This window comes from Lissotriton helveticus, chromosome 4_1, assembly GCF_964261635.1.
Source record: "Lissotriton helveticus chromosome 4_1, aLisHel1.1, whole genome shotgun sequence".
In the NCBI taxonomy this organism is placed as follows: Eukaryota; Metazoa; Chordata; class Amphibia; order Caudata; family Salamandridae; genus Lissotriton; species Lissotriton helveticus.
The window spans coordinates 450,423,022-450,449,490 of record NC_136063.1 but is presented as its reverse complement, the minus strand read 5'-3'; the positions used below and the strand labels follow the sequence as shown (position 1 = coordinate 450,449,490).

The 26,469-nt window shown below is 42.8% G+C and overlaps 1 protein-coding gene across 1 annotated transcript in view; it reads left to right on the top strand.

Moving 5' to 3' along the window:
• Positions 1-26,469, top strand: part of TMEM67 (transmembrane protein 67) — a 989,409-nt gene that overhangs the window by 39,781 nt on the left and 923,159 nt on the right. The gene's annotated exons all lie outside the window — the stretch shown is intronic.

The window sequence follows — 26,469 nt, the reverse complement described above, 5'->3', positions numbered from 1 at the left end:
GGCTACTGACTCCGGACCTCAGCGTTGGATGACCTCCCCTGACCTCCCCCTTGATGCCTGCAGTCTCAACCTGAAGGGTCCCCAACTGGATCTGGTGAGAGAAACCCAATGCCTAAAGACACCCCTGCTCCTGCAGCCCCCAGGCCTAGGAGTGCCCAACCTACGGTGTCCCGGTGTCCACCCACTATCCAGCCTACCTCTCCAGTCATGGGATTCCTTCAGCCAGCCTCCTGAACCGAACCTGCAGCCTTTTTCCCCAACCGAGGATCTCCATTAGTTTCAGTTGGGCCCCCAGCGCCTCCTGGGCACTCTGCACCCTGCCGCCACTGTGCTGCTGATGGTGCAGACTCAGTGCTATTTGGCGGCCAATCCACTGCTGATCTTAACCCCCTGGGCCTGTGTCCCTGAATCGCAGGTACCTCTAACCGATGCCTCTTCTAGGTACCCCCAGCCTCCATAGGATAACATTGGGCCCAGTGACCTCTGCACCTGGCCACCCCAGTGCTGCTTGGTCCGACCCTTGCCCACTGTTGACCAAAACCCCTAGAGACTGAATCTCAAACCGTTTACTTACTTCTAAGTTACTCACTTGTCTTTCTCCCATAGGATTGCATTGGTCTCTCACTGTGTTGTACTAAGTGTGATCCTGAATACAAAGTATATTTTTCTGTACTGAAAAGCACAGAAAACTATTGTTTAATGCTATGCAAACCTCTTGCCAATAATCTGAAAGTATTGCAGAAAAGTCTACTTACTTGTAACTGAGTTCAACTTTGTTCCTAGAAATAAAAGTAACAAAAGTAATATTGTTACAAAAATTAGTCTGGAATTATTCATTGGGTGTGTGTCCCTGCGTTATATGAGTATGTACATAAAATACATTCACACTACCCTCTGACAAGCCTAACTGCTCAGCCCAGCTACCCCTAAATTGAGAGTAAAGTATTATCTACTTTAACCTCTGCTATACCTTTGGACACTCGCTGGACTCTGTGCACACTGTACATATTTTTGGTATAGTATCTACAGAGCCAGCTTCCTGTAGCTGTTTCATAGAAAAACACTGTGATATGATATAAAATACTAATCCTGTATCTCAAGAATGGGATGAGCTAGAAAAATTATTAAACAACTATGTTTAATAATTGTTAAACCTCCTATTCAGTGGAGAAGTTGGATTTGTCCTAAATATTCCGGACAGGTAACTTTGTTCCTGGAAACCAAATCTGCATTTTGTTCTCCCACTTAAGCCAGCCAGTAATTAACAATTAAATTGGCGTGATTGGGGTGTGAAGCTGCTCCCAGGAGCAAAACAATATGCTGATCTGAATTGGCAGGTATTGTCCACTTTGACATTAAAGTGCCTAGTCCTGCTTGAAAGTTACATCCTGCTTGACAGAACTGCTGGGGTATATTTTTATATGTCAGTTAGGATGCACTTCAAATATACCTCCCTGTTCCAGGCAAATGTTAGCTTACACCTGGGCAGGGCCCTTCTTTTATCTTGCCAGTCAGTCAGGAGTCAATCATTTTGGCACGCTCTATGATATTACAGTGTCACAGCCTGCTGGATTTACATATAACAATTGGGTCACAATTCAAAGGAGGGAAATAGAATGCCAAAACACTTTGTGTGTATCCACTGTCTGGAGCTGAAAGCAATTTTGATTTTACCATATGTCTGATTCTGGGATTCAGTGGCTGACTAAAACTGGATTTTAGTGGTGATGTGGGAGGACACTAAGATTGCCATAGTACGCTCCCCAGACCTCCAAGCCAACTTTTAGTATTACCAAAGACGTTTGCCATCTTGGAAATGCCCTAAGTAGTAGTGTTAGCCCCCAAAACCTTTATTTCATTGGTTAGGGTGTCCCCAGGGTGTTATTCCCAACCACCAGCTTGTGCCAGGCATAAATGTGCACCTCCAGGAACCCACTTCAAAACACCCCTGAACCTGTGGAAGATCATAAGAGGACTGATGAACCTGCTGTCTGAGACCTGAGAAGAGCCTAGGAGATTGGACCTTGTGTTCCTCTTGTACCCATAACAAAGAAGTAGACTTCAAGGGTCATAAGACTGGCCTTTTGTTTAAATCAACAGGGTCACAAAAAGCTACAAAAGGCTCTTTCCTGCAACAGCCCAGCTGACCAGTGGCAACAGGGCGTGGGCGGAAAGGCCTCTGCTTGCCTCCAATTGAGTCTTTTAGTGTCTCCCCTGAGGTCCTTGAAGGCTTTAGAAGTGTAATCCGGTGGTGAATTGGGACTTAATGAGCTCAAGTCACAAGGTAAAATATTTGACTAGGATAAACCTGGTTAGTGTATTCTACTTGTATTCCAACATGGTCAGTGTCAAACTGTACCTTGGTCCTGTTCTACTGCGACTATTGACTGCCATTAGCACATTGTACTACTTGGCACTATTAGTACTTAATCCTTTAAGTCCAAACCCCCACAGGTAGTCAACACCCCCCTCCCTCCACCGAGGGCAGCAAACTCCTCCCACGCGCAGGGCCTTTGGCCATGCGTTGTGTGGGGTTGGCTGCAGTCCATCAATGCCTCGCCGTGCACAGCTGAAGGCTGCATTGCCAACAGCCTGTCTGCGGGACCTGAGGCCAGTCACTGACTCCAACTCCAACCCCCCACCACCCCAAGTGCATACCAACTCTATGCCGCGCACAGCCGGTGGGCGTGGGGGGCGGCTTTAGGACCGGGCCTGTGGCCAGGACCTGCTTCCAACACAGCTCTAGGCCTTTAGCCCAGCGTGATGTTGACCGCAGTAAGTCAATGCCTCGCAGAGCACAGCCCAATGCCTCATGGCCAACACCCTTTTGGCGGGAAACCACAGCAGACACCAGGCCCAGTCCCCTTTTTAAATATTTTTTAAATATTTTAATCTTGCGAGTACCTCGCAGGAACCAGCGTAGCCCTGGAGAACTCCAAAAATATTTTCTATCATTTTGTGCCCAGTGTGGTCCCACTCCCCTCACCCCACATTGTCCGGGGGACGGGGGGTCAGGATACCCCTACTCCTTCATTTTTTAAATTTATTGAATACATTTTTGTATTTTTAATTTATTTATGTTTTTAGTTTTCAGGAGACGGGGACTGAGTTACCGGTTCTTGTTATGAATGAGCCACTCTTGTGGTCGGGTACTTGATGATGACCACCAACCTTCACCATGTTAAACTGACTTTAGCGTGTTATTTCATTCTAGCCTTATTGTAGACCGATATATATCTGCCTAGTGAGAACAATTATGTGGAATAGTACCTTTTTTTTTTTTTCAGAACCAATTTTATTGATAAGTCAAATATGATTGCAAGATATCCACAGTACTCCGAACACCGGAGGGGCTGTGAGCATAGAATAAGAAAGAAAAACATAGCAATCAATACAGTAAGCAGGATCAGCATTGTACATTAAACTACCCGTATCCCCCCAACCCCGGAACGCCACCCCCTCCCGGGTCCCACCCTAGCCCTGTTCACGACGGTCACCTTGATCCAAGCTAATTAGTCAATGCAAACGTTATAGTACACTCGCACCCCCACCCTGGTTCTCAGGACAATAGGTCTTCAGTTGCATCCTGTCGCGGCGGCGGCTCCAGCCACAGCCCCCTGTAGTCCGCCCACCTCTTCCAGATTTTATAGTGCTTTCTAGGGCAGCCACGGTCCTCAAACACTGGACGCTCCAGCCCCATGTAGTAGTCCAAGCCTCGTTTCCATACCTCTATCGGGGGAGCCCTAGGGTCCTTCCAGGCGCGGGCCACATCCCTCTTGGCCACTGTAAGACCCAGGAGTTATAAGTGTCTTTTGTATATGTTGCCACCCACCTGTTCCAGGACATGCAGGAGGCCCAGCTGCGATGTACGCGGGAGCTGCCAACCCAGTACCTCGTCCAGACAGTCCCATACACGCCCCCAGGACCTCTCCAGTGCCCCACAAGACCACACAGTGTGAAGGAACGTGCCCACTTCCCTGCCACACCTCAGACAATCGGGGGAGGCAATCAATCCGGCTCGCCACAGCCTCTCTCTCGTGTAGTAAGCCCTGTGCAGGTATTTAAACTGGATAAAGCGTAGCCGTACGGCTATGGCCGCCTCCCTCGGGGCCGCGAGGGCCTCCCTCCATCCCTCCTCGTCGATTTCTCCAACATCCAGCTCCCAGGCAGACCGCAAGCCGTAAAGGGAGGAGGAACAGTGGATAACCAGTGACTGGTAGATGCGGGATATTTTCTTTTCTGTCGTTTCTCCCATAAATATCTAATAGTACCTTTTGATATAAGCTCTTACCATTGACTTTGACATGGCCTCGTGTCAATCTTGTTCTTTAACTTTATCTTGCTTCACGGCAGTGCTTGCTATTGGCTTTGACATAATCTTATGCCACCTTGCTTACTAATGTTGCTCTGCTTAAAGCTTCTTTATGTGCATGACAGTGCTTGCAGAACTGAGTCAATTTTCTCGACTGTCGCCATTTTCTGTGCTTCACAAGGTGGGGAGGGCATGTTTTGCTCCTCGCTTGTTTTTCGCACCTCACTGACCAAAGCGAACTGGATATTATCTATGGAACGTACAAACTCCGCCTCAAGGCCAAAATACAGAGGCTTGGCCTGCCACTGTCTTGACCTTGATGCGGACTGGTACGAGCCAGCCCGGTTTTCCAATGAGAAGGGGCGGGCTTTCTAGAAGCTTCGTTTCACGTTAGAAATGGTATTAAAGTGAGGGGCCTCCGTGGGCTAGATGGACGTTTACCACAGAATAGACGTATTGCTGTGGACTGCGAAGGAATTTGTGTCCTGACTGACCCCCTGTCGAGGCTGCAGAACCGTACTACCCTCAGCTTGTCTTGCAGGATGGTGCTGAAACAGTCGGTGAGGTGTTCCTAAGCCAAATCTTTTCTTATTTCTTTCTAATCTTGCCACTCCTTTCTTATTCCTTTTCCATTCATTACTACCTATATATATTGCAACCTATTTTTGATAATTTATTCCAGTTAACCATTTGTTACTTGGGAGTCTGCCATATCTAATGCATTCGGCCTGCCGTTGTTCAAGTAGTGTATTAATAAATGTATATGTGTTATATTCCATACATTTGGATTGGTATTATTACTTCGCCTTGGGGAAGTGCTGTGTTTTGACTTTGATCCAGGGGAGGGTTGTGGTTAGGATGGATGTATGACAAAATATAGAAAGACAAAATATCAACCTACAAAAATATCGGAGCAATATTATCGATATCAACAATATCGACATCCTATCTACAAAAAGGTAAGTACAAAAATATTGAGAAAAAATATAGATGTCAAATATATAGTTTTTAAAAAAAATATAGTTTTTTTAAATTAAAAAAATATGTAAAATTAATTAAAAAATATAATAAACATAGTACAACATATATTATTTAAAATTAATAAGTAATATACATAATGTAATACAAAAATAATTAAACATATACATATATATATATAATATACTTAATAATCAGTTGTAATATTTATTGTAATAACTTATAAATAATTAAAAATATTATATATTACAAATTCATCTATACACATAAAATAATAACATAAATAAAAATTAAATAATTATGCAAAACAAATTAAAAATAAATACATTTATTTTTAATATTTTTTTAATTAATTATATACCACATTAACTAAAACAATACAAAACATAGTAAGTAACAGAGGGAATAAAATACTATTCCAACTCCCCCCCCCCCCCCCAAAACAGTAAGGAAAATGTTGGATAGCGTAGGGGTAAAAATTACTATTCTCACTCCAGAGAGTGCAACAGTAGGGAAAGTGTTGGATAGCATAGGGGTAAAATTACTATTCCAACTCCAGAGAGTGCAACAGTAGGGAAAGTGTTGGATAGCGTAGGGGTAAAAATTACTATTCCAACTCCAGAGAGTGCAACAGTAGGGAAAGTGTTGGATAGCGTAGGGGTAAAAATTACTATTCACACTCAGGAGAGTTCAACACTAGGGAAAGTGTTGGATAGCGTAGGGGTACAAATAACTATTCTCACTCAGGAGAGTGCAACAGTAGAGAAAGTGTTGGATAGCGTTGGGGTAAAAAATAACATACTTATTGTGGTATATAAATAAATAATACCGGATCTAGGTTTTACTGGACATAGCAATAACAGATAGCTCAATAAATAAGAGTCAAGATTCGAGGTAGTAGGAGTTTGCAGGTTTAATACAGCATAAGGACAGGAACAGGACAACCTGCACAGGAATAGGATGACAGGGCCCGGCAGGGGGGCAGGATTGGACTGGCGTGGCCCGGCAGCTGCCGGGGCTGGATCTGGGATGAGCGCGCTAACTTTAATAACAATACACAAGCATATATACTAAAACAGTTGCATTACAATGAATACAGTAGGCGGAGCAGTGGGTGTGGTCAATAGCAGTCGCGAAAGATAAGGGTGAAAGTGGGTGTAACAGGAGGCGTATACATAGACATGTGATGTAAACGTAACGGAATATGTCATAAATGGGGCGGAAACATGGAGGGGGCTACCTAAGGAGCCGGGACCTCTAACCTAAATGGTGCGCGCAAACTGACAATGACGTGTTACTAGGAGAAGCTGGGGGCTATGAACTCTGTGCTAGGAGTAGAGACTGAAGTCTGGAGAGTCAGGGCGACATGTACCTAACCACTATCTAGTATCTGATGTTTAGAGAACATGTTGATATAAACTAAAAGTTATCGGGGTAAAGGCTAACAGACTCTAAGACTGGTGCATGCATTATTCTACATGTAGTGCGTGATGAAGAATATTAAATGACCATAAATACAGTATTTCTCTTACATGGAGACGTAAAGGCTAGACTGTGACGGAAACTATTGATGCGATTCAGTAGCTTAGGAATGCAGTGAAGGAGGGCTGAACTGATAACTAGAATCATAACATATTCTTGGCAGACTCGTAGGCAGAGCCAGGCCGAGCCGGGCACTGTGAGGCAGGAAGTAAGTGAAGGGTCGAGGATACAGGTGGGGGCTGTATCGCTCCTCAGCGAGGGCTCAGGAGACAGGAGCTGAATCTGGTGTCCAGGCCCTTTTGAGGCCTAGAAACGGGGACTTTACAATGAAATAACGTGCACACTGGGAAACGTGGCAACGTAACTTTACATAGGCCTGATATTCGTAGTATTCACGAGAACTGGAAACTGGCATACTAGGGATGGACACAACTGTAATTGCGTCTTTAATCAAACATGGGGAATACATATGCATATTAATCATGCACACATAACATAAGATGGGGAACACGTAGGGACACAGAACATGGCAAAATTTACTTTTCCACATTCCCTCCTTGTCACTACGTTTCCATCAGGAAACATCAATATTCATGATACCATCTATCATTTCATACAGTATCATTTGCTCGTCTCGAATTTTCTTGGAACTGGATTTAGAACGGGACTTGGGACTAGGAATACAAGAGGTAGCACAAATGCCGCAAATCGCAGGGCCACATTGTAAACATAGGCAGCAGCTGAATATGATCGCTACTGCAATACCTAGAAAAGACAATACTTTCCATCCCCAGGCGGAAATTATATTCCAGAACCAACCGGACCATGTCCAGGTGCCTGGATCTTGGTGTAACATATGGGCAATTTTATGGAGTCTGGTAATAGCTGAATAAACAGACGGTGCGTTATTAGGAATGAAAATGCAGCAACTAGATCCGATGACTCTACATGCCCCGCCCCTATCGGCCAGTATGACGTCAAGGACGAGACGATTCTGGAGCACGACAATTCTCATAAAGGATTGCTCTTCGGTTAAGTTACTTAGAGCAGAAGTAGTCTCAATCACTACTGCTTCAAGGGTTCTCGTTAATCTACGTATCAGTTTACTATTCACGACAGTACCTAAATAAGGGAAGACACCTTTATTGATATCTATGTATTGTTCTAGAGCAGTTTCAGTATAATCGACAATCGGGAGGTCTCTCTTGTGTCTAGTATGTACTAGGTGGGAATTCCTATGATAGTCAGGTGGGGCTAGAAAAACTGGTGGCAGTAGGAAGGCAATGTAACAGGTTCCCTCCCAATCGAGGGGCAGACGAACATATGCAGTCTGACCACAAACAAAATAAGAATGACGTGAAGCTTTGAAAATAGATTTCCTACTGTCACTATACTTGACAATAGTAGTACAATCACTATGGCCTACATGTATGGTACCATTCTTTCTGACACATAATTCGCCTTTAACTGGTAGTACTGACATAGTAGGTAAGTCTGGAGTAGTATCAGACTGAACATTCAGGACCATGAAATTCGAAGAATAATTACCTAGATTATAAACTTCATTTGCTAGATCTAACCCTGTTCTGTGGGGAAGACCTTGCTTGTCTGGAAAACATGTACTGTTAAGAAAAGACATATCTGTTGAGGATGACGTTAACGTGGACCATGCTCCACACGAACCATTATGTGAAAATGGATAAGGAAAGAGTGGCAGAACTCCCTTCGGTGTCTGGAATGGGGGGAGTCGACCACACACCCAACAATTAGTGGCATTGCTGGTCTGGTGTGAATAATGTAACATGCGGATAAAGGAATTATTACGCATAGCAAGACGATATGAGAGTTCATGAGGAGGCAGATCACTAAACGTGTGCTCTACTGTAGCAATAGAAGACTTATTTACATGAGAAACTGGAAAATACAAATAAAAAGCATAACCTGTGCAGGTAATCATGAGGCTGAAAAACAATATGAAACTTAGAAAAACGATACATCGGATTGAGTTTTGACTAACTCTCTCACTATGGGGGTCTATTTTATACATGTCAGAAACCGGTCTAACCGTTTCACCTAGGGGAGGACTTAGACAATCAAACTGGCTGACTTATTTTACTAGACCTTAATTTTTGCTTATACTCCTGTTGCGGAGTTTTCTCTAACAGGGAGGGTTTAGTATCATTGTCTTTTGCGGGACAGTCCTTAAGAATAGTACTTTGGCAGTCTTTCAAATCCTGGGAAATGTTCTTTAAAACAGGCTTCAATCCATAAAACTTCTTCACATGTGACAGGTGGACCCAGCCCTTCCTGCCTTCCAGCTTGACGGCAGTACGGGTGGCCAGGAGGACCTGTTTGGGTTCTTTCCAGCGGGGCTCCAGCGGACTTGAACGATCAAAGTTCCTCACAAGAACCATGCATCCGGGAACGATTTCATGCGGTGCCACCTCGGTATTGTCTGGAAATGCGGCGGCAACCTGTGAACGACAAGAGTGTAGGGCAGACATCAAGGAAGCTAGGTAATCTGTCAGCATATTACTTGAAACATCTGTAATACTTCGGGGTCTAGGTGTACCCCACATATTAGGGGGGCGGCCGAATACGACCTCATACGGGGACAGACCTGATCTGGAATGTGCGACCATGCGCATATAAAACAAAGCGACTGGCAGAGCTACTAGCCAGTCTACACCTTTCTCTTTACAAATCTTGGCAATACGGATTTTCAGGGTCTGATTATGTCTCTCTACGAGACCAGCTGCTTCAGGATGGCGCACACAATGGAACTTCCACTGGTACCCTAACAACAGGGAAATGTGTTTCATGAGCTCAGATGAGAATGGCTGGCCGTTATCAGAATATACGACTCTAGGGAGTCCATAACGGGGGAAGAACTCACGAACCAACTGCTTGGCAGTGGTCGCGGCTGTGTAATCGGGAACTGGGTATGCCTCTGTCCATCTGGACAAAGCGCATACAACTACAAGGACATACTTGAAACCTCGACATCGCTCCATTTGAATATAATCCATCTGGAGGACTTCAAAAGGGTGGTCAGGGGGCTGGAATCCACCTTGTTCCACCGGGACACTTTTACCTGGATTAAACTGGCAACATATCATACAGGTACGGACTTTCTGCTTGGCTGCAGCTCGTAAATGCTTGTTGAACCAAATGTTCTGGATACTATCTAACATAGCTTTTTCTCCTAAATGTGCTGGACTATGTGCGGTATTGATAATGACTTGAACCATAGAGTCGGGGAGAAACCATGTGGCTCTACCCTTCGTTACCCATCCCTGATCTGTCTGGACCCCTCCTTGTTCGGACCGTTTCTTGATTTCATCGGGAGTAGCATGTAACTGGATATCTATGACATCTTGAGTAGGGTCCTTAACTGTCATACAGGTAGTCGGATCTGGAGTATGTGTCTGTGTCGGATTAACTGGAATGTCTGGAGTCTGTGCTGTAAGCTTGGCTGTGCGATCTGCTAGATCATTACCTTGAGAAATAGTGTCAGTAACTTTCGTATGTGCTTTGCACTTCATGATAGCAATAGATGTCGGTAAGTGTATGGCATCTAACAGAGCTTGAATAAGGAGACCATGCTGAATCTTGGTTCCATGAGAAGTCATGAAACCTCTCTCCTGCCAGAGCACTCCAAAGTCGTGTACGACTCCGAATGCGTAGCGTGAATCTGTGTAAACATTAACTTTCAGGTTCTTAGCGTGTATGCAGGCTTGAGCCAGAGCAACTAGCTCTGCTGCTTGAGCAGACAGGGTGTCAATACGGTGTGTTTCTATAACGTCAGTGTCAGTAGTCACTGCATACGCGGCTACTAGTTCTCCTGTACTTGTTCTCATACATGAACCATCCACATAAAGTGTCAGGTCGGGATCTGGTAATGGAATATCTGTCAGATCTTGTCTTGGCTTAGTCATAATGTTAACTACTTCCACACAGTCGTGTGTGGCAGGATTTGAATTAACTGATGGTAACAGTGTAGAAGGATTTAGAACGTTGCAGCGTCTGATTTCTATGTGTGGCTGGAACAGTGTCAATTCATAACCTGTTAAACGTGCAATTGTCAAGTGTTGAGTCTGGGTTCGGTTTAAAAGAACTTCCACGGAGTGTGGAACTTGTACTGTCAAGGAATGTCCTAATACTATGGAATCACTTTGTCTGATAGCTAGTGCTGTGGCTGCAACTGACTTGAGGCACGCAGGCAGAGAGCCTGGGCTACAGGATCTAATGTGCTCGAAAAATAAGCACAGGGCTTGTATTGTCCTGCTTGATCTTGTGTGAGAACAGATAATGCTGTACCTTCGCGTTCAGTGACGAAAAGTGTAAAAGGCTTACTGTAGTTCGGTGTAGCTAGAACTGGAGCTTGGCATAAAGCTTTCTTTAACTCATTGAAACTAAGTGTATGTTCAGATGTCCAAGGGAGGACAGTCGATACGGCTGCCTCCTGTGTCGTTAACTGTATCAGTGGTTTAGCTAGAAATGCATACTGAGGAATCCATTGTCTGCAATAAGAAGTAAGGCCGATAAAAGCACGTACCTCCTTCTGTGTCTTGGGCTGAGGAAGACTCGCTATTAACTGGATACGGTCAGGTGTCAACTGCCTACCCCACTTGGACAGTAAGTGGCCTAAGTAGATCACTTGCTGGACACAGAATTGAAGCTTCGAAGGGGACACCTTGTGCCCCATCTCGGCTAGGAAATACAAGACTGTAAGTGATGCTCGCTCGCAAGCACGTTCAGAACGGGCTGTGATCAGTAGATCATCGACATACTGGAGCAGGGCAGTGTCAGTTGGCATGTGAATATTGTCTAGTTGTCTCTTAAGCGCTTGACTGTAAATACTAGGACTTTCTGTGAAACCTTGAGGAGCTCGTGTGAACATATAGCTCCTTCCATTTAAACAAAATCCGAAAAGAAACTGGCTGTCTGGATGAATGGGGACACTGAAAAACGCGTTCTTGAGGTCTATGACTGTAAAAAATGAGGCTTCGGAATCAATGGCTGTCAATAGGGAAGAGATATCTGGGACAACTGGGTACTGGGGAATAATACATTTATTAAGTTCTCGAAGGTCAATCACTAATCGATATACTGGGGGTGCATTTGGATCAGTACGTTTCATGACTGGAATGATCGGAGAATTACATACATTGGAGTCAGTTTCTACAACTACTCCTTGAGCGATGAGCTCGTCAATAATTTTGGATAAGGCTGCTACAGCCTCAGGTGGCAATCTGTACTGTCTGATTCGTGGTAACACTACACCTGGTTTGAGAGTCACACGATGGGGTGTGATTTGCATATAACCTACATCAGTTGGACCTTGCGCCCATAGATGCTGCGGGACATTAGACAATCTCGGATCAAAATCTCGTAATACATAGTGACCCTTGAAGTCACGTAGAAACAGTCGTATTCCCTCTGGGGAGCAACATATGACTGCACCTAATTCTTTCAGTGTCTTAATGCCTAACACATTTTCTGGACATGACTTAGTAAGTAATAGATCAGTAGTGCGGGACAATGGACCTACTTCTAGAGTAACTGGCTTAGATATCTCGTTTACAATAGGTTTTCCTGAAAATCCAAGGGAAACATTTCTAGAGCCTGAGAGCGGAGCCCCTGGAACTTCGGCGTGACTGATGGTCGTCCTACTTGCCCCTGTATCAATCAGAAACTTTCTGTCTTTCCCTAGTACTTGACTATGAACATAGGGACCCTCTTGATCTACAGGAATCTCGATGAGAGGCAAGCCTACCTCCCTCTCTAGGCTGTTTCATGAATATGGCTGATACTCTGGATACTCAGACTGTGCATACTGGTACATCTGCTGTGTAACATGCTGTGTTGCAGCAATAGGCTGCGGTGCTGGAACTGTCTGTTGTGCATTCTGTGGCTGAGAAGTCTGTGAAACTTGTTCTTGTCTAGACGGACGTGGTCTTTCTTTAGTTTTACCAGTAGCTATATTATGTTTCAGAACTGCACACTCGTTTATAAAATGACCTGGCTGTTTACAATAATTGCATGTCCCTTTACCGGGAGCTGTAGGATGACTGGCTTGATTCGTACCCCTCTTCTGACTGTCTTGAGGAACAGATTGTGCAACTAGTACTTTCATTTTCGTGTCTTTCATACGTTTTCTTTCGTGATCTTGCTCTTCTCTGATTCTATTCTGGTGATACTGGAGCATCTGTAACATCTGGGACGGGGTATTAGCTTGCCATGTACTTTCGACTTTCAAAACTCGATTCTTAACTTGTGGACTTGAATTCTCGACTAATTTAGTAACAAAAAGATGAGGGTATGACTCACTACTTGTCTTGAGGCCACTGTTTATAATAAAACATTTTTCAAATCTAGAATAAAAATCACTAGTGTCTTCATCTTGTTTCTGTTTACAGGCTGAGATTGCATCCCAGTCTTCCTTTTTAGTGGCTAATAACCTGGGCAAAACTTGTATTAACAGTTCTGGTAATTCTTTACATTTCTCTCCAAGACCGGTACCTGGTACTCGTATCTTATCTTCAGCTTCTAGAACTGCCCAATCGATCTTTTTCTCTCCCACCTCCCATTCCTTTTCCTTGAGTTTCTCGTATACCCCTGCGGGCAACAGGACCTTTAACATTTTAATAATATCTGGATACGTGTATTCTCCCATACGGAGCATGTCCTTTAATTCTCGGTGGAACCCTGCTGGATCTTTGTCATGGCAGGGAATTAATTTCTTCATCTCTAAGAGTTCCATCTTCGTAATCGGGGTGTAAACAAATACTCGTTGCATTTCACCATCTGTTGTCCTGACTGGGTGTACTTCTCGTAACGGATTCTGTCTATCTATGTAAAACGGTTTACTTTCTGGAGGTGAGACATGAACAAAATGCGGGTTCAGAAACGTTCTATATTTGTGGCGCTGTTCTAGAATGACACTAATTAAATCGGTACCTAAACCTTTCCATCTATACTGGAGTAACTCGTTCAGGACATCGTGTAACGGACCTGGATCAGAATGTTGACCCTCATACAATGTGATGAGGTGCTGAATCATATACATACCCACCAGTCGTTGCTCGGCTGGGGGCAATTTCAGGAACATTTGTGCCACTATTTCGTCTGGAAAAGTGGTAGAATCAGTAATCCATCGGACTGCTGATCGGGCTAGTTCTTGTTCATGCATAGTACTTAACTCACTATAACCGATTCGTGATTTCAGAATATGATCGGTAGCTTGAAATACTTGTTCTAGAGAACCTTGTTCTGGTGCTGGGTGATGAAAAACTGACTTGTGTTCTAGGCGTAAATGGCGGTCTGGAAATCTAGATCTTCCTAGATAGACACAATACAATACACAATGAACACGATAATTACACTCTCATACCACGACATTAAAATACATAAAGAACATTTAAAATAACAGTTCGAACAGAATACATGAATTTTCTCGAGAACAGAACTGACTAGAACAGAAACTAGATGCACTGCTGAAACAGTACGAAACTTACCGGTCTCATAAAGAGACACGTCAGGACCCGCATCCACCGAAGTGGACACTTCGTTTTGGGATCTGTGTACCACCAAACCCCACGGACCAGAGACAATTAGATTGACCCTGTCTAGATACTACCCCAGCAACGGTACTCACCGGGCAGCAAGAACGGAAGGCCTCGGACTGGACGGGACTGCTTCGACGCCGGACGGACGAACTTCGGACTTCTGTTACGGGTGGGCCTCCGGATACCTCGGACCTTGGACTCTCGGCTTGGGCTCTGGTCGGGACTCGCCGCGTTCCTCCACCGCCTCGTCTGGATGCTGGACCGCCACCTCCGTCTCCTCCGTGGGCCTGAGGGATACTTGAAGCAGAAATATCTGCACGTGCACGGTATGGTTCCGTCACGGCTGCAGAGGGTCAGGGGGCCGGCGTGGCTTCACCGGCGCGTGGGGAAAGGGCAAGTCCCTATTCGGGCGCCATTATGTGGTATATAAATAAATAATACCGGATCTAGGTTTTACTGGACATAGCAATAACAGATAGCTCAATAAATAAGAGTCAAGATTCGAGGTAGTAGGAGTTTGCAGGTTTAATACAGCATAAGGACAGGAACAGGACAACCTGCACAGGAATAGGATGACAGGGCCCGGCAGGGGGGCAGGATTGGACTGGCGTGGCCCGGCAGCTGCCGGGGCTGGATCTGGGATGAGCGCGCTAACTTTAATAACAATACACAAGCATATATACTAAAACAGTTGCATTACAATGAATACAGTAGGCGGAGCAGTGGGTGTGGTCAATAGCAGTCGCGAAAGATAAGGGTGAAAGTGGGTGTAACAGGAGGCGTATACATAGACATGTGATGTAAACGTAACGGAATATGTCATAAATGGGGCGGAAACATGGAGGGGGCTACCTAAGGAGCCGGGACCTCTAACCTAAATGGTGCGCGCAAACTGACAATGACGTGTTACTAGGAGAAGCTGGGGGCTATGAACTCTGTGCTAGGAGTAGAGACTGAAGTCTGGAGAGTCAGGGCGACATGTACCTAACCACTATCTAGTATCTGATGTTTAGAGAACATGTTGATATAAACTAAAAGTTATCGGGGTAAAGGCTAACAGACTCTAAGACTGGTGCATGCATTATTCTACATGTAGTGCGTGATGAAGAATATTAAATGACCATAAATACAGTATTTCTCTTACATGGAGACGTAAAGGCTAGACTGTGACGGAAACTATTGATGCGATTCAGTAGCTTAGGAATGCAGTGAAGGAGGGCTGAACTGATAACTAGAATCATAACATATTCTTGGCAGACTCGTAGGCAGAGCCAGGCCGAGCCGGGCACTGTGAGGCAGGAAGTAAGTGAAGGGTCGAGGATACAGGTGGGGGCTGTATCGCTCCTCAGCGAGGGCTCAGGAGACAGGAGCTGAATCTGGTGTCCAGGCCCTTTTGAGGCCTAGAAACGGGGACTTTACAATGAAATAACGTGCACACTGGGAAACGTGGCAACGTAACTTTACATAGGCCTGATATTCGTAGTATTCACGAGAACTGGAAACTGGCATACCAGGGATGGACACAACTGTAATTGCGTCTTTAATCAAACATGGGGAATACATATGCATATTAATCATGCACACATAACATAAGATGGGGAACACGTAGGGACACAGAACATGGCAAAATTTACTTTTCCATTCATTACTACCTATATATATTGCAACCTATTTTTGATAATTTATTACAGTTGCAACCTATCCATTCATTACTACCTATATATATTGCAACCTATTTTTGATAATTTATTCCAGTTATCCATTTGTTACTTAAATGTACACTTTCACAGTACAAAAATATTGAGAAAAAATATAGATGTCAAATATATAGTTTTTTAAAAAAATATCGTTTTTTGAAATTAAAAAAATATGTAAAATTAATTAAAAAATATAATAAACATAGTACAACATATATTATTTAAAATTAATAAGTAATATACATAATGTAATACAAAAATAATTAAACATATACACATATATATATAATATACTTAATAATCAGTTGTAATATTTATTGTAATAACTTATAAATAATTAAAAATATTATATATTACAAATTCATCTATACACATAAAATAATAACATAAATAAAAATTAAATAATTATGCAAAACAAATTAAAAATAAATACATTTATTTTTAATATTTTTTTAATTAATTATATACCACATTAACTAAAACAATACAAAACATAGTAAGTAACAGAGGGAATAAAATACTATTCCAACTCCCCCCCCCCCCCAAAACAGTAAGGAAAATGTTGGATAGCGTAGGGGTAAAAATTACTATTCTCACTCCAGAGAGTGCAACAGTAGGGAAAGTGTTGGATAGCGTAGGGTAAAAATTACTATTCCAACTCCAGAGAGTGCAACAGTAGGGAAAGTGTTGGATAGCATAGGGGTAAAATTACTATTCCAACTCCAGAGAGTGCAACAGTAGGGAAAGTGTTGGATAGCGTAGGGGTAAAAATTACTATTCCAACTCCAGAGAGTGCAACAGTAGGGAAAGTGTTGGATAGCGTAGGGGTAAAAATTACTATTCACACTCAGGAGAGTTCAACACTAGGGAAAGTGTTGGATAGCGTAGGGGTACAAATAACTATTCTCACTCCAGAGAGTGCAACAGTAGAGAAAGTGTTGGATAGCGTTGGGGTAAAAAATAACATACTTATAAATAAACTAATATTTTAAAATATTTATAAAAAATATTTATTAAATTAATCTAAACAATTTACAAATACCAATAAATAATTATTAAAAAAATAATTACCAATTAATGATTATATCCAATAAATTAATTATTAATACCCAACTATAAATGTAATACCTACTTAATTACATATCAATTACTTTACACACTATAAACGCAAAACAAACACCAATAATAAAATAAAACACTTAACATAATTATAAATTAATCAATTAAATAAAATTAATTACCAATTAAGTGTAATATGTTTTGAGCAAAACACGGGCGGAGCAGGCAGCGGCGCGCGTGGGGGTAGGGGGGGTTGTGGGTGGGCGGGGAGGGGGGGCGGGGCTGCGGGGCTTGTACTACCTTCCTTTTTTTTATTACTGTGTTATTCACTTGTTTGCTCATCTATGAAAATAATTGCATGTAACTTGTGATTGATAACTTGCTTCTAGTGATTGTCTCTGGTTCTCAGAGCATTACTTGACATGTTTCCACCATGCACTCAATAAAATCTGTTTAAAAAAAAAATTTAATTACCAATTAATAAAAATGAATTACCAATTAATAATTAATTACCAATAATATAATTAGCAAAAACGATTAATGAAAATAAATTATTTCTTAATTAGATTTATATTACTTCCCACCCTATTCCCCTATAAACCCACAACCCGCTACAGAACATAATTATCAATCAATCAATTAATTAAAATAAATTACCAATTAATTAAAAATAATCTATAATTCCTAAAAAATTAAAAAAATATTTAGTATAATTACATTACTTCCCACCCTATTCCCCTATAAACCCACAACCCGCTACAGAACATAATTATCAATTAATCAATGAATTAAAATAAATTACCAATTAATAAAAATTTTGATTTTGTACATGCATATCTTGATTTTGAATAATTTATGTAGTGATGTTCTATAATTGTGAAAAAAGACAAATTTTTTATATATGAAAAAAGAGAATAAGATGATAAAAAGATTTTTGATAAAAGAAATTAATTAAAAAGATATTTTTGTGAACTGGTTGTGGTTTGATAGTTCTTGGATGGCTCACATTTCGAATTGCAATAATGTCAATGTAAAATAACTGTAGGTCAGAGGGAGATTTTTTACTTTAACACTCTGTTTCACTCCTGGGCTCTTGTCTTCGGTTTCTGGTGGCGCTGGCACGCCCCGTCGCTGGGGCAGCTATGCGCAATACACATCCGAAATAAATACGATCTTCCAAGTTCAGTAAACCTAGCTCACTGTGACAGAGAAACAGGGGGAGACTGTGAGGTACAGGCAAAAGCCTTCCCAGAAACTCATTTTCATTGTCCTATAAACTGGAAGTGACACGAGCTCCATATATCACACTAAAGCAGCAGCGTGCAATATAAATATTGTTCAGAACATCCAGTGGTTTAGAGCCCAACTTCCCTGCAAATCTAAAAAGGGCTTCTATGTTTTGATGAAACCTAGACTTCCTGATCTCTATTTAGATGAGTCCATGCTCCTTTACAATTAAATGGTATACCTAAATAGGTAAACGTTGGGACAAAAAGTTGGTTAATCAAATGCTGGTTGAGACTCAACCTTTACAGGGTAAAATCACCTGAAAATGCAACACAATTCCTAAAATGGGTATGGTACCACCACTAACCAGTTTATATTGTGGCTAAAATCTGATATCACTAAATAATGGGGGAGGGGGTACAGAGACCTAAATAAAGGTCCAGTGACTCGTGCTCCTAAGGGTTACAACTAAATCCTACTGGAGTCACTGTTCCTATGTAGAGAGGAATAAAGAGACAAAGGTTGTTCTAATACTTTGGTTATAGGGGACAGTGTGTCCTGATCTTGGTGCCCCCACACACCCCACACACCCCCCAAAGGAAGCCGTGTTGGTGCGTGGGGAGGAGTGACAGGGAAGTCCTATGGTGGAGGCTAAAAGAAGAGACTTTGTCAATTTATCAGAAAAAATGTCCCTCTGCCATCAGTAAAAAACCATAAAGTTGTGCTGCTTAGAGGGAGATAATGGCCCTTAGTAGCGAGAGAAATGTAACATGCCTCTAATGGACATGTTTAGTTGTCAACATGTTTCGCGCTATCAATTGGTCTCAGGAGGAGATCCCAAGCGCTTCTTCAAGACCGAAAAAGTGTAGTAATAAAAAGGTTATAGTGAGTGGCATATAACCGTTAGTCTAGTGCCACTTGGAGTAGATACAGCATTCTGTAACGACAAAAAAGAAAGAGAGAGCAGGTAAAAGTTTTTAATGCGTCTATACCCTCCATTAAGGGTGGTCCTTAAAAAACAAGCTTGAGCCTGGGTTTCCATTGGTGCAGGAGTTGCATGTAGTTTTAGATCAGCTACAGTGTTTGTCCAAAAATGGATCAAATGAGGGCTAAGGACATATAGTGACATTACAAACGAATGAATATATAATAGTGCTCAGGGCACAATGGCAATATGTTATAAAGACAAACCTAACACATACTAGTGAGTACTTTATGGCCGCCAAAGTTGGTAAGGTGGGTCAAATCATCTATACTAGGTAACACCATTGATGGCAAACCGCAGGTCACTGTGTACACTTGTGGATAACGGATATCGTTTTGCGCTTACCTAGATAGTAAAAGGGAAGTGCCCTTGAGATGCGGCTGTGGGTATGAGGAGTTGTAGTATTAGATAAGGCAAATAGGGACGCGTGTAGTCGTACTATATAGTTGCTATGCTTACATTGTGGCAGCGTGACTAGTACTTACAGTTTCTCGTAGGTATGTAAGGCCAGATCACCTACCCAACCTCACGCCATCTCTGTAGAGACTGTGCTGTGAAAACCAATGTGTTTAAGTAGCGGTGCAGAGACGGCATGTGGGCGTGTTCACCTGTTGCTTGCTTTGTGTCATCTGCCATTTGCTATGTGACTCAGCATTGGTCTAGTGAATATCTGCGCATGTGCGAGTGCCATCTTGGGTTGGGCAATGTCGACTTAACCCTAGTGCACACGTCCGTGCTAGTGTGCGCGTCATATTTGAATGTGGTTTTCAGAGTTTTTGAAGTTTTGAGTGTCTATTGATGTGTAAAAATATAGAAAATAGTCCTGATTGAACATTCCACCATGACGTGTTATGGTGAATGTGGACCAACAAGTAGCAAGCGTATAGTAGTTTTCATACCGCACTTATGTCAACAATAATGGATGGCCTACGAATGTCAATGTAGTCGTGTATATAGTATCTAGTCAGAGGGCAGTGGTGCGCTCTGTCGGGCGATCAGGTGTACTCCACGGTAGACATCTGGTGTGTACTGTCACTTTTAACAATAGAGTTGCTGTAGTCCAATTTTTGTCATGCTGGAGGCAACGAAGAAACTAATAGTGAGAGGAAGGGGTGTGAATAATCCCAGTTACACTCGTTTTGTTTGGTTGATATAATAATCATTACATAGATAACAACCATAAGTCGCAGGTGGTAATGTTGTCGCGTAACAAGCATTTTCTGGTAGAAAGGCAATGCAGCAAACTCCAGAATGGTTTTGAAAGTAGTGCATACAGTTGGTGGGACTCATTGAAGTTCAATCCAGAAGATTTCGTCATTGGTTCGTAGCTTGTGGACCCATCTATGTTCTTTCCGGAATAGTGTCCTAGTATTCCAGATGGGGTTGGTTTCTCGAATTGTCCATGGGAGCTGTTCTGAAGTGTGTTGTTTTACAGTGACGTGTGTACTCATCTTGATAGTGTTTCGACCTCATCTTATGTTACTTCTGTGCTCGTTGATTCTGATCCTGACCTGTCATGTGGTCATACCCACGTAAAGTAGGTTATACGGGCACCTGATAAGGTACACACAGTTTTTAGTATTACAGTTTGCATGTTTGCTTTGGGGCCATTTTATGTCACTCAGTTCGAGTTCCTTTGTGTCGGTGGTGAGGCTGCACACATTACACTGCCCACATTGGTAATGTCCGTTCACTGCTGGGAGCCCCCATAGAGTTGTTTGGTCAGTTGTATGCTTTGCCTGTGGTCTCGTATGTACTAAAAGGCCTCTCAGATTTTGTGTTCGCTTAAACGCAAAGCTGTGACGTGCCAGATTGAGGTCCCCTGTGTTGACAATATGCCAGTGTTTAAGCACTATGCTCTTCACTTTATTGGACATGAGTGTGAAGGTAGTTACACAAGTAATAATGTCTTCCTGTGGTTTAGTATAAGTCTTGAGGAGGGTGTCACAATGGTTGTTGCATGCTCTCTTGCTAGGAGATTTTATGGTCTGTCTGGGGTAGTACCTTTTTTGCTAATTATTGCTCAATTTCTCAGCTTGAAGTTCATAGTCCTGAACTTTGCTACAATTTCTTCTCAAACTGAGAAATTGTCCATATGGAAGGTTTTCCCTGAGTGCCTTCGGGTGATGGCTGTTATATGGTAAAAGGCTGTTGCGGTCAGTGGGCTTCCTGTATGTCTTGGTGGTCAGGTTACCATTGTTCAGGATGATAAGTAAGTCCAGGAAAGGGATCTCTTTTGATGAGGTGAACAATGTAAATTTCAAATATGGGTCACGTTGGTTGATCCCAATTGTGGAATTTGATGCATCTGTTTTTTTACTGATGGCAGAGGGACATTTACTCCTCCAGTCCTCTTTTAGCCTTCACTCTGGGACTTCACTGCCACTCACCCCCACTGATTTATCCTGAAAAGATCTCTGACAAAGTGACCCTTCGGGGGACCGGTAGGGCATTGCAGCGCCGACCCGACGAGGAGCATTGCCCAATGATGAAGCGTGACATTCTTCGGGGTGTGTGAGGGCACCAAGATCAGGACACACTGTCCCCAATATTGTCTCTTTATTTCTCTCTACATAGGAACAATGACTTCAGTGGGATTTAGTTAAAATCTGATATCAACATTCATATGTGCTTCTTTTTGTAACCGGCTTACACCACACAATACATTTCAATGGGAACAGTATCCCAGAGTCATGTAATGGCTGTTCCTTTGGAACCTAATGATACGGCTCTAACGGATTTACACCAAATCACATAAAGCCTGCTTTCTGAGTAAAGTTCTAAGTTGTTGCTAAATTTTGTGGAATTCTGTTCAGCTATATTTTTCTGTATCGCTTCCCAACATTTTTAATACGAATTAACATCGACTAACTTGGGGGGGGACACCCATTTACTGTGGTCTATCTTCCTGTTCATCTAGATTCATCCACTCCTTTCTTTGTCTACCCCTCATGTATCCACTCTCCATCTGACAATTCGACTTTTCATTATTAATTCTCTTTTTTGCCACCTTTTGATATTCAACACTGTGTATCCTTTTGACACATGATTGGCTTGCTCCTAAGAGCTTCGTGTGAAAGGATTTAATATGCTATTCTTTTGAGGTAAGTTTTGTTTTTAAATCACATAAGGGACATCACTTGCTCTGACTGAGGAAAAGAGCATAGTGTTATTAAATTGGTTTGGTGGGGAGGGTAAAGCTCTCAATTTTCGGTATCTCCTTTCTTGGTGGTTTCCAACTGACATTGTTAGTAGTTATTTTTTAGGTCTCGCCTAGGCAGCGCGCATGCGCTGCACTAGGAGATGACCTTTAGAAATTGGTCAGCTCTTTTCCACACACTTGTGCATGTGGCGGCATCCACCTAGCGGTAGCGAGCAGCGGCGCGCGCAGGGGCCATCTGTTTTTTGTTTATAATGAGCTTTCACTTTAGTGGCGCGTTCATGAGCTCTCACTTCAGTGGCACGTTCAGGGGCCATCTGTTTATTTATTTTTTCCTAATGTGCTTTAACTTTTGTGTTCGTGCTTTTTTGAACAGCGGTAACAAATGCTCACTTTTGTGCCCTTTGATGCCCACTCCGTCTGTTTCTGTGTGCTTCCGGGCTCTGGCTAATCACCCAAAGCATCACAGCCCTGTCAGCCCTGCATTCTGGGCCCCCGTAACATATGCCTGGCTGCTGCTGTTGCACGAAATGGTGGCGTTGCAACTGAATGGAAGGCACTGTGCCAACTCCTCTACCCTCACCCTTGCAGCTTTCACTCTTTCTCCCTCCCCTTCTCGCCGCCTTCTTTTCCTCCTCTCCTCTCATCAAATTGATGTTAATTAACACACAGGCTATTTGATTTCAAAAACTGGAGAATTTCAGTTAACTTTCCCCACAGGGTGTGTATGCCGGCAGCTTAGCACAGCACGATCTCTCATTCTGGTACAGGGGGGCATAGAGAAGCAAGTCAGGAGGAGGGGAATAAAATGCATTGAGTGCGAAGGGAGCTTGGTTGCTTATTGGAGTACTGCTGATGGGAATCCACATGGTGCAGCAGGCAGAATCTTGACAATATGCTGCAATCACATTTTGTTTTAAATAATCAATGCTGCCCCCACTCTACTCCCTCCACTCACTGCCCCTGTGAGAAAAAGTCCCGAGCTGCTACTGAAGTTCCGTCACAACCAGTGCAATCCTAGATCCCTCCCAGAGCCTCACCCAAAGTTTTAATTATAATCAAATGCAAATTGGTTGGGCTGACAATTTCATTACATAATTATTGCATATTGTCTCTTCGCACCCAGCCCCTTGCTCTAAAATGATGGGAAGGTGGTATTTAATTGGGGAGCCACAGTTTGGTATACTGTGGCACTGTGTGCCCCGTCTCCTAATAAGCTGGGAGGCGTTGTCTGCGCTGACAAAATTTCCAGCTGCTCATTTTTTTCCTCCATAATTAGAGTAAATTTGTGAATTGGTCTCGTCCCTTTCACTTTCGTGCCTGTGGTCTATGTGCCTGAACTGTGGCAGTACATGGCCCTACTCCTGCAAGTGTGTATTCTTACGAGCCCATATGCCCACGCACCTCATCCTAAGACTCCGCATGTTACTGATCCTATATTGATGAGATGCGGACCATTTCTGATGTACATGCAGTTGCTAACATTGATCTTCATTTTAGCTTGTCGTCTTTCCCTTTCCCACTCCCACACTGCTGTGTTTTTTCTCCTCCCCACTCCACCCAACCTTGCACGTGTGTATTCTTACGAGCCCATGTGCCCAAGCGCCTCATACTAAGAATCAGCATGTTACCGATCTTTTTTTGATGAGATGCGCATTATTTCTGATGTACGTGCAGTTAACATTTAACTTAATTTGAGTTTGTCGTCTTTCCCTTTCCACTGCAACTCTGCCGTATTTTTTCCCTCACCACTCCACTCCAACTGTGTTTCTTCTTACCCTCCCTTTGTCCGTATTAGGCATTCCCGTATGAAAAAAGCGATATGAGATGCCCAGCGCTGGCCACATCACAGCGTTTTCTGCTGTCCTGTTGCTTTTCTCGCTCCCACCCTCCCTCTCATGTCCTTTTGTTAAAACTGCACACACTAAGTGATTTCTTGCAAGATGTGCAGAGGAACAGTTTACAAACCTCTAAAAGGGCACCATCGATGCTGCTTCGAAAAAGCTTACTCCTTCTAGGCATTTAAGTGACAAAATTCCCAAGTCTGAGCATGCTTTTGTGAGCCCACAGTGCTCAAGCATTGTTTAGCAGTGCCTGAAACTGCTGTATAGAGGTGCATCTTGCCTTTGTGTGGGCTCTGACTATGTCAATGCATTGGGCACAGCAAAGAATGTAGTTTGGAGATTACACGTCGTGCAAGAACACACACAACAGGAGGCTGGTACACTTGATTGAAAGGAAAGCCTCCGCAGGGCGTGCAAAGTAAACATACAAGACGAGCATTAGCATAGCCAATAGGTCTCACTTTTGGGACCTTATAAGTATTTAGTTATGCGCACAATATCCTTGGTGCAACAACATCAACTGTTGCATGGCTAAACACTTATAAGGTCCCAAAGGCGAGACCTATTGGCTATGCCAGTGCTTGTTTTCAATTGTATGGTTTGTGATGTTAACTGCAAAGAATTGGGCCGGATGGCTTAGCACCAGCAGCGAAGTCAGCCACTTGGCTATGATCCCTAACATTTAAAACATTTAATATGCATCAGTTGGTCAAAGTAGCATGGGAATGCATCATACTGAATGGGCCACATGGCCAATAAGTGGTGTGACATCAAACATTTAAAAAACTTCCTCCTCTTCATATAACATTCAGTCTGACTTTGAAGATTGTGTTGTATTGATTGATGTTTTATGCAAGGAGGCAGAGTTAAATTGTCTTCTAATTACTTTGTGATGCTATCCTATATTATGGTAGGATACCTTTCAGAAATCATGAAACCTTGAATATTAGAACCAGTGCATATTATGCATTTGTTCCTGCCGTTAATGTACAGTATTTTCTTCATGTTCATCGCTGTTTTTGCTTTTTATGGGAAATTGAGTACAATACATTGAATCTAGGCTGTGACGACGCCCGTTCGGGTTGAAACGCGTCGCCAATAAAAATAGTTGAAACTGACCTGCTGTGTACAGGCTGCTTATCTTGTAAATCAAACAAGGTTTGACTACTTTTGAATTGTGAGCGGGGATCACACCCGCCTACCTGCACCCTCCCAAATTGGTGGATGTGGCATGTGCCACAAATATATATAAATATATATATATTACTCAGTCACACACCATACCCCCCTTTTTCCTTTTTTTTAGGCATTACCTTCCTTTACCTCTTCCTCCCTTCAACCGTATAAGCCCCTTACATACTTTTAGCTTTAGCCTGCCCTGAACTCTGAAAACCTCCCTTTACCCAAACCCTAACAACTCCTTACCTAAATCCCCCCCTGAATCCTAAAAATCTTTACCACCCTTTACCTCTGCCCACAACTGAACTTTGAAAAACCTTTACCTCCATTTAGCTCTACTTGTCCCTTAACCCTGTAAACCCCTTAGCATGCTTTACCGTTACCCTCCCTATTTTTAAATGACATAATTATTCTTTAAAATATATGAAAAGAGTGGTGTGGCCTGAGGAGGGAGGACCTGCAGCATGTGAAATATATCATACTAAACCCCCTCAAAAAAAAAAAAGAAAAAAGCCAATAGCTAAAGAACAAAATCCTAAAGCCCGTTCTGTATATGCTTTGTCATATAGTGTGTATTGGTGATGCCAGTGCAAGAAACATGGAAGGAAAGGGAGATAAGACAAACAATTTAAAAGTAATTAGAAGTTTCTGACCATATTGCTTCTTGTACTCCTAGTTTTTTGCCCACTCTACTTCTAACACCCATGTCACGTCCCCACTGATTGTCTAATGTCTTTCATCAATTTGGTAGCTGGAGGGAAACAACGCAAGGAGCAGTTAAGGGAGTGGATAGTTGGTGCTGTCCCTTGGACCATTAGACGTGGCGCACAAGCGGTAGATATTTATCAAACACACCAGGGATTGACTTATCACAGATAGAAAGAAAAGGAGGCGGTTGAAGGTCTGCAAGCTTGCGTCCTCACAATCAAGAATTCATACTTTGTACTATGGGCTGTGTTTGTTTCGGAGGCAATA